This window comes from Silurus aristotelis (genome assembly GCF_946808225.1).
Source record: "Silurus aristotelis genome assembly, chromosome: 7".
Taxonomy (NCBI): Eukaryota; Metazoa; Chordata; class Actinopteri; order Siluriformes; family Siluridae; genus Silurus; species Silurus aristotelis.
The window spans coordinates 23,720,658-23,731,543 of NC_139580.1; positions in this window are offsets into that span (position 1 = coordinate 23,720,658).

The window sequence follows — 10,886 nt, forward strand, 5'->3', positions numbered from 1 at the left end:
CAGGGTGTCTCAAAAGTCTAGGGAATATGAATGAGTTATTTTAAGTTTTTTTTTTTTTTAGCTTAGCTGATAGATTTTGATATTAAGGCAGCCTTTTAGAGTGTCTTTGCCAAAAGAAGAATGTATCAAAATAATTAACATTGCTGAATCGGAAAGCTGTCCAAGGTTGTCACAAAGGACATGCAAGCATATGCCTAACACCAAATGTGTCAACAAAAGTTCCTCATGAGGTTCATCAAGGAAAGATTACTGTGTGTGGGTTTACAAAGAAATAGCAGTCAGGTAGGGAATGTTGCTAAAAGATGTTAATTTCACCTATGTATGGGCTTTTAATACACCCTGTATCTCATAGCTAACTGTGAAACCAGTTGTTGTAGATAAAACATATTTTCAAATTCAATTTCTTTTGTGTCGCATTTTTTAACAATAGACACTGCCTTAAAGCATCGGTACAGAAATCTGGATGTAGATTTAGATCATTAATGAGCCTTAAAATGCCAATGAAATCTCCCTGAAGCAACCTTGAGAGGAAACACATATGTGCAGTAATGAATACAGTAAGTGTTCTTGTAATAATATTACTGCCTAACTTTCATAAAATAGCAGAATCGTGAGAAGAATCCTGTTCATTTATCTTGATTGTCACCTCCCTGTACACTTCACTGCACACATCATTATAAAAAGCAGCAATGCACTTGAAGTCTCATGCAGCCTCAGTTATACACAGATCCCAGTCAAACGCACAATCTTAAACTCTTGCTAGAATTGAGCTCTGCTTTATTCTTTTGTACGGAATAGAAATATCTGTAACACCATTACAGAATTATTCATATGAAATATACAGACAGACAGACAAATAGATAAATGTCTAAGCACCTGCCTTTTCCAGCCATGTGTGGTTCTTAACTTAACTGTTACCACAATGTTGGACGCACACAATTCTTTGGATGGAGTAGCATAAAATTTTCCCTTCACTTAAAGAAGGAGACTTAGATCTGGCATGAAAAATCCCTTGTGCGCAATGTACTGTAAGCTCCATGAAGATATGTTTACATGAGTTGGACTTTGAGTGGCCTGCTATAAAGCTCTGACCTCAACCCTACTCAACACCTACTGATGTATTGGAACATTGACTAAGCCTCAGGCCTTCTCACCCTACATCAGTACCTGACTTCACTAATGCCCTTGTGGATGAATGAGCACACAAGCTCATTCACAAGAACACTCCAAAGTCTAGTGAAACATCTTCCCAGAAGAATGGAGGTTATTATCACAGCAAATTGGGACTTAATATGGAATACGATGTTCAAAAAGCACATACAAATCTTATGGTCAAGGTGTCCACAAAATTTTTTCCATATATTGCATATGTACAGTGCTGTGTTTTTAACATAGTACATGTATCTTAGTTGACTGTTTCTCACACAGTTTGAAGCCTCCTATTTAGCTGTTTCTGTTTCGGCTAATGACAACTAATTCAACCTACATTCAGCTAATTCAATTCTACATATGAAACTGATGATCATTAGCACCAGCATGGTATATTTGGATAATCATACACCTGACTCTGGTCCTACAAAATACCTGAAATTGTGCAAGTGTACAAAGTGTAAGAATTCAATGCCAAAGGGTGGTCACACTAAATACTGATTTGATTTAGATCTGTTTGCTCACTTTGCATTTTGTAAATTGATTAAAATAGCAAAGCAAATATGATAATCAGGAATGTCTCTGTTCTCAGTCATGTTTACATCGCTGACTCTTTCTGTCTCCTCCACGTTAACCCCATACTTATTGTTGCCTTCTGCCTTGATGTTATTAGCTTTGTAAACTAGTCTACATCTGTGGTGCGTGACAGCCAGAAAATTACACACCAGTGGTAGGTTAAAAAAAGCTGCGCAATGACAAGAAACAGGTTGATGGGCTGAAAACTGTGTGCAATCTTCTTCTTCTTTTTCCGGGTTCTCCCATTAGGGGTCGCCACAGCGGATCATCTGTCTCCATACCCCCTTGTTTTTCACATCTGCCTCTTTTACCCCAACTGCATGTCTTCCCTCACCACATCCATGAACCTTCTCCTTGGCCTTCCTCTTTTCCTCTTTCCTGGTGGCTCCATCCGTAGCATTCTCCTAATGATATACCCCATGTCCCTCCTCTGCACCAAACCGTCTCAATCTTGCCTCCCTTACCTTGTCTCCAAAACGTCCTACATGCTCTGGCCCTCTAATAAACTCGTTTCTAATCCCGTCCATCTCTGCTACCTCCAGCTCCACCACCTGTCTTTTACTCAATGCCACTGTCTCTAAACCATACAACATCACAGGTCTCACCACAGTCCTATAAACTTTCCCTTTCACTCTTGCAGATACCCTACTATCACAAATCACTCCCGCTTTCTTCTCCACCTTCTCCACCTCTTCTCTCTGCAACCCCACCACTTCATTGCCCTCCCTCTCATTTACACACTTGTACTCTGTCTTTCTCCTACTTGCTTTCATTCCCTTTTCTCCAGTGCATATCTCCACCTCTCCAGGCTCTTCTTAACCTGCTCCCTACTCTCACCACAAATATCAATTTAATCCGCAAACATCATGTCTGACCTCGTCTATCAACCTGTCCATCACTACTGCAAACAGGAAAGGGCTCAGAGCCGATCCTTGATGCAGTCTGTCGTTCCTATTTCACACTTCACTGCTGTCACACTGTCCTCATACATGTCCTGCACCACCCTCACATACTTCTCGGACACACCTGACTTCCTCATACAATACCACAACTCCTCTCCCAGCACCCTGTCGTACGCTTTCTCTAAATCCACAAATACACAATGCAACTCCTTCTGATCTTCTCTATATTTCTCCATCAACATTCTCAAAGCAAATAAGGCATCTGTGGTGCTCTTCCTCAGCATGAAAGCATACTGTTGCTCACAGATGGTCACCTCTTCTCTCAGCCTGGCTTCCACCACTCCTTCCCAAAACTTAATGGTGTGACTGATCAAATGTATTCCCCTGTAGTTACTGCAGGTCTGCACATCTCCCTTATTCTTAAAGATCGGTACCAGCACACTCCTTCTCCATTCCTCAGGCATTCTCTCACCTTCCAGAAGCTTGTTAAACAGTCCTACAGACTTTCCACTCTTTATCCTCTTAATCGCTGCTCTCACTTCCTCCTTACTAATCCTATCCACTTCTTGCTTCACCATCTCCACACCATCCAACCTTCTCTCTCTCTCATTTTCCTTGTTCATCAGCTGCTCAAAATACTCCCTCCATCTTCTCGCCTCACTAGTCAACACATTTCCATCTCCATCCTTCATTGCTCTAACTTGCAGCACATCCTTCCCAGATTGGTCCCTCTGCCTGGCCAATCTGTATAAATAATTTTCTCCTTCCTTGGTGTCCATCTTCTCATACAGCTCCTCATATGCCTTTTCCTTGGCTTTCGTCACATCCCTCTTTGCCTGCTGCCGCATCTCCTTGTACTCCTTCCTATTTTTCTCATCACTCTGTCGACCCCAATTTTGTTTTGCCAACCTCTTTCTCCTTATGCTTTTCTGCACTTCCTCATTCCACCACTACGTCTCTTTGTCTTCCTTTCTATTTTCAGATGTCACACCAAGTACCTTTCTAGCTGTCTCCCTTATCACTTCTGCAGTAGTTTCACATTCATCCAGCACCTCTTCACCACCACCGAGCCTCTGTCTGACCTCTTCCCTAATTCTCACACTATTGTCTTCCTCCTTGTTTCCACCATCTTATTCTTCTTTCAGTCCTCATACTCCTCTTCTTCTTCTTCACCTCCAAAACCATACTACAGACCACTATCTGATGCTGTCTAGCTACACTGTCCTCTGCCAACACCTTACTGTCTCAAATCTCCTTCAGGTTGCATCTCCTAGATAGTACATAGGCCAGGTGTGTGCACCTTCCTCCTCTCTTATACGTCACCATATGAGCCTTCTTCTTCTTAAAATACGTATTCACCACTGCCATTTCCATCCTGTTATTAAAATATACCACCATCGGTCCTTCCACATTCCTCTCTTTAAGGCCACACCTACCCATCACCTTCTCATCAACTCTGTTCCCTTCACCTACATGCCCAGTGAAGTCTGCCTTAATCACCAATCGTTCATTCTTAGGTACACCTTCTACCACTTCATCTAACTCACTCCAGAATTTTTCCTTCTCCTCCATCTCACAGTTGAATTGTGGAGCATTCGCACTGATGACATTTATCATCACCCCTTCAACTTCCAGCTTCACAATCATCACTCTATCAGAAACTCTCTTCACCTTCACTACACTCTTACTGTACTCTTCCTTTAGAAACCCACCTACACTATTTCTCTTTCCATCCACACCATGAAAGAACCGTTTAAACCCACCTCCAATGTTCCTGGCCTTACTCCCTTTCCACTTGGTCTCCTGAAAACAAGTCTACCTTTCACGTCTCCATCATATCAGCTATCTCTCTCCCTTTACCAGTCATAGTACCCACATTTAAAGTACCAACCCGAACCTCCACTCTCTTACACTTCTCCTTTTCCTGCTGTCTCTGTAGACGTCTTCCTCCTCTCCTTCTCCTCCTTTGTCCAACAGTAGCCCAATTTCCACCGGTTGGCTAATGATACCTGTGGCGCTCGTTGGTAACCCGGGCCTCAACCGATCGGGTATGAATTTATTTTTTGTGATCCGCACATTTGATTTGGCACATGTTTTTACGCTGGATGCCCTTCCTAACGCAACCCTTCCATATATTTGGGCTTGGGACCGGCACTAAGAGTGCACTGGCTTGTAAAACCCTAATGGCTGGGTTGAAAACTGTGTGCAATGAGAAGAAGAAATATTGATCATGTCACCAAATAGATTAAAACTAAAGTAACAAGCCTGGTTTGAAAATGTAGAAAGTACAGATATTTGTGTGAAACAATTTAATGAGTGAAAGTAAAAAGTTGTCTAAAAAAATAAATAGTGAAGTAAAGTTCTGATTCCAGAAAAATTTACTTAAATGCAGTAAAGAAGTATTTGTAGATAATACACAGTGTATTAACAGATAATATACAGATATTTCCAGATACACTAGGATATTGCTATGAATCTACAATTATATATAATTACTGTATAAAGAGTTAATACATCAGTAAAACATCAGTGTAGTGTTGAGTTTTAAGAGTTGACCAGTGTGAAATCAAAAATAAAATAATCCATTAGAAAATGTGCAATGTAGTGTAGGTTTAAATGTTTGGGGAAAAAAAATGAAAAAATACACAAAGCATTCTGTAATGTACACTTACACTTATTTAGAGTAAAACTCTCAACAAATTAGGCCATGCATTTCATTACCAGGGAAATACTAACCTGATATTCAGGTTATTATTCATATAATATTCATATGTGTTTATTAGCCAAGACTCCTGGTGGGTGTATGAGTTTGTAAAAGAAAAGAGTAGCATTTGAGGTCTGATAGGGAAAGGGTTATTGCAATATTCCAATTAGCCATCTTATTTAAAAAGAATATGGAAATCCAACTGACGGAAATGAAAGATCTCAATAGTGTCTAGTTGGGTTATAAGGCATGCAGTGATCATTCTGGCTGTGCTTTATCACCCAGAAGTCACCCAAAATATTACTACTGCTCTGGATTTGTGGCTTTGAAAATATTGAACGTAATGAAATCATTGAATGGGAAAGACTGACCGCGTCTGAAAGAATTTTCCGTAATAAATGGACCCTACAAACATACACAAGAATATCACCTCTGTTCTTTTCAATTAAAATTATACAAACGCTTTTTTCCAGTTTTTTTTTCCAGAGTCACGGAATGTACACAAATACAGATAAGAAGTTTCCTCACTGTCATTATTTCCTCCGACAAAATCAGCAATAATGCTTTGAATTAAATGTATAATATATGAGACCGTTATTGAAAGTCAAACATTTGGGTTAGAATTATTTTACTGTAATAATTTCATTTCATTTCATTTCATCTTCTCCCGCTTATCCGTAATTCGGGTCGCGGGGCAGCAGTCTAAGCAGATTCCCCAGACACTTCTCCGTGTCCAGGGATCGGGCTGTCAAGGCCCCCGCCTACTGTAATAATACTTTATCTTATTTCATTACTATTAATGAGTATTATACTACTACTACCACTACTACTACTACTACTACTACTACTACTACTAATAATAATAATAATAATAATAATATAACAATTGTATTAGCCACTCACCAAGGGCTAAATGAAGACTGTGGCAGCAACACTGTAACCATCCATTTATATAGTTGCAGTGATTTGAGGTTGGTTCTGCTATTATCAGTAGCGACACAGACTTGATGTTCCTCTCACAATCCCCATGACTGATTCACTTCCCTGAGCCTTAATCTTTGTGCTATCATCTCTGCGATGTGACCTGGGGAAAAGTGGAAAGTCTGCAGACATCTACTGCACAATGTTCAGTGTTTGATGAAGTGGATTGTTAAACTCATATACAGCTGTGTAGTAAACTGGTGCCATGATTTTACAGATATACATCATAATGACCTGTCTTTTTTCTATCCAGCTCTGTGTTTTTCTCATCTGTTTTCTCTTAGGGAAAAGATTTTCCCAAACTGGTTTCGATCTGAGGGGAGTGTGTTTTCTTGCTTTAAGCACCAGACTTTGGTGAATCTCTTTCACAGTATTCTTGTGCATGCTTGATTTTGAGGTAATGAAACAATTGCTTGTGTGTTCACCAACATTCCATATTTCATTGACACACTCATGGCACACTCATAGCTGTGTTAACTCGTTCAGTCTCACGCATGCGGCATGCGAGTTAGCCACACCTAATTATTTACACACCATGTTATACACAGAATAGAAAATCATGGTAATAATGTATCAAATAATTGTGTGTGTGTGTGTGTGTTAGTGTGTGTGAGATGCTGTATCTCACACTCACGCCATTGTAAAATGCAAATTTGAAATACATTTTACAATGGAAATACATTTTGCAAATGGAAATACATTATATGACCGATAAGAACATGAACACTCGACCTTCACACCCCTTCCCCAGACTCTTACCACAAAGTTGCACGCACAAAATTGTAAAACCTATATTTGTAAGTGTCCCCAAACATGGTTCAGCATGACAATGCCTCTGTGCACAAAATGAGCTCTATGAGATCATGGCTTGTTATGATTCGAGTGGATGAACTTGAATGTACTGCACAGAGCCCTGACTTTATCCCCATTTAACACCTTTGGGATGAACTGGAAATTGGACTGCACCCAGACCTCCTTATTCTACATCATTTCACAAATGTGGTAGAATGAACACAATCCCCCCCACAGCCACACTCCATAATCTAGAGTGGAAGATATTTGTATCCATGTAAATGCCCATGGTTTTGATATAGGATGTTTAACGGGTGCATGAAGGGCTGTGGTTATCAAGTGTCCACATATTTCTGGCTATATAATGTCTTGAATAAAAAAAGACAATTTAAAGCTTGTATTGTATCTCAAGTTTAAAGTTGTTATATGTATTAAACAATGATTTTATAATGAGAAACAATAGTAAATGTTTACATTATCTGATATCTTAATTTACTTAGATTGATTGATCAATCAGTCAGTTCATTCATTCATTCATTCATTCATTCATTCCAGTGAGTACACTGTACTCCAGATTAATGTTATAGGGCAGGAGATTTTATGACCAGCCCAGGAAACAGTGGTATGATTATCATGATTAGTATGTATCAATATTGGTACATCAAGGTTTTATGATTTGACAATAATGACAGAACATTAGTCCCAAATGTCCTAAAGAAATTCAATGAAGGTAAAATGTACAACATAACAGGCAGCTTAAATGTAATTAAAACTATAAAACAGTTTTAACCCCCCCCCCCCCCCCTCACTACCACACTGTATTATTATACCATAGAGAAATGTAATCCTGAATCATCTTTTCTGCTTAAGGGATAGAGGGTTATTTAGAGGATTTGATGATTCAGTTTCAACTTAATATAATTTTTTCTAAGGAGTAAACCAACAAAAATCAGCAACTTATTTAGTTTTTTTATATTATTTAAAAGCGTGTCACACATATTAGCAGACATATTAGCCTTTAGAAAAATTAGCAAGAAATAGGCATATCACATGAATACTGTTGTAATGACTGTATGTATGAGAGTATATTAAAAAAATATTACTTTTTTGGCCAAGACGTAACCTCTTGGCAGAGACAATAGGTTTTCAGGTAAAATATCCTAGTACTTAGAAAAAAATTACCATATCACATTTTTATACTGAACATTTTATATTAGTGCACAACAACAAAAAATAATCACTAAGCACAAAACAATTTAAGCATTTAGTTCTAATGACATTTTGTGATGCTCAGAGGTGGGAAGTAACAAAGTACAAATACTTTGTTACTGTACCCAAGTAGATATTTTTGGTATCAATTCTTTACTTCACTATTTACTTGTCAAACAACCTTTTACTTTCACTTATTAAATAATTTTACACAAATATCTGTATTTTTACTTCTTATATTTTAAAACCAGGCACGTTATTTCAGATTTAATCTATTTGGTGAAATGTCGATATTTTCTTGTCATTGCACAGCTTTTTCCATCTACCACTGTTGTATCATATCCTTGCTCTCACACACCACAGACGTAGACTAGTTTACAAGACTAGTAGAAGAAGACAGAAGGCAACTAGAACTATGGGGTTATCTGTTACCTGATCACCTGATAATCATATTTTCTTTGCTTGTGTTCTATATGTGGATGTTCAGCCTGGATACATGCAGTAAGTATAAAAATTGGTTTTGAAATTAATAATAGGGCTGTCAAAATTAACGCTTTAATAACGTTAACGCAAATTGATTTTTTTATGGCTCTAATTTTATTAACGCGCGATTAATGCAGCACGCATTCCTGACCATGTTTATTAAAAATTCGAAATAAATAAATATAAACACAACACACATTTATTCATGATGTCCTTTTTTACTCCTTTTTACTTCTTCTTCTTCTTCTTCTTTCGGCTGCTCCCATTAGGGGTCGCCACAGCGGATCATCCGTCTCCATACCACCCTGTCCTCTATATCTGCCTCTTTTACACCAACTACCTGCATGTCTTCCCTCACCACATCCATGAACCTCCTCCTTGGCCTTCCTCTTTTCCTCCTACCTGGTGGCTCCATCTTCAGCATTTTTCTACCAATATAATTCATGTCCCTTCTCTGCACATGTCCAAACCATCTCAATCTCGCCTCCCTCACCTTGTCACCAAAACATCCTACATGTTCTGTCCCTCTAATAAACTCATTTCTAATCTTGTCCATCCTCGTCACTCCCAACGAAAACCTCAACATCTTCAGCTCCGCTACCTCCAGCTCCACCTCCTGTTTTTTACTCAATGCCACTGTCTCTAATCCATACAACATCGCAGGTCTCACCACAGTCCTATAAACTTTCCCTTTCATTCTTGCAGATACTCTTCTATCACAAATCACTCCTGTCACTCTTCTCCACCCACTCCACCCTGCCTGCACTCTTTTCTTTACTTCCCTAACACACTCTCCATTACTTTGCACTGTTGACCCCAGGTACCTGAACTCCTCCACCTTCTCCACCTCTTCTCCCTGCAACCGCATCACTCCACTGCCCTCCCTCTCATTCACAAACATGTACTCTGTCTTACTCCTACTGACTTTCATTCCCTTTCTCTCCAGCGCATATCTCCACCTCTCCAGGCTCTTCTCAACCTGCTCTCTACTCTCACCACAAATCACAATATCATCTGCAAACATCATAGTCCAGGGAGACTCCTGTCTGACCTCGTCCGTCAACCTGTCCATCACCACTGCAAACAGGAAAGGGCTCAGGGCCGATCCTTGATGCAGTCCAACCTTCACCCTGAACCAGTCTGTCGTACCTACTGCACACTTCACTGCCGTCACACTGTCCTCATACATGTCCTGCACCACCCTCACATACTTCTCTGACACACCTGACTTCCTCATACAATACCACAACTCCTCTCTCGGCACCCTGTCGTACGCTTTCTCTAAATCCACAAATACACAATGCAGCTCCTTCTGTCCTTCTCTATACTTCTCCATCAACATCCTCAAAGCAAATAAGGCATCTGTGGTGCTCTTCCTCGGCATGAAAAAAACAAAAACAAAAAAACACGGAAAATGATTTGTAATTACTAAAAATTTTTTTTACTGATGCGCCAAGTCTAAAATCAGCACCCAAATCCGCCATGATGCACACAATGAACCCTCTGGGGTCGACAAAGGCGCCGATCTGTTTTGTGGCATTTATTTACTCATAACGCGAACAAATTTTAATTAAATATTACATAAAATAAAGTTTTTTTTTAATGTACAGATAAGAGCAATACATCATAGAAGCTGTAAAGTGTCTACTTTTATTTGTATACATGTATAATAACAACAACAACAACAACAACAACAACAAAACACACAGGGGCGCTCTCTGCCGTCTCTGTCATCGCTCTTGACATACATGAATAAAACAACCTGAATCTCAGTTTTCCTATAGAAAAGAAATATTCTCTGTTTAGGTAATCTGTATGAAATTAGAAAGAGGTACATTTTCTCCTGTATCACCTCATTAACCATCCGTGTGGTAACATAGCAAAGGTTCCATTTGGTTTTGTGATAATTTACGTAAATTAAAACACCATGACTTTTTTAAACATAAAAATATTTACAAGAGTATTTTTTTTTGGTTTCACTAAAATAAACATACAATATACAATCCCCATTTGTCTATGGCCATGCTGATTATAATATAAAAAACCTGAAAATTATTAATTTAAAGTACATTAAGTATAGATAAAAATGT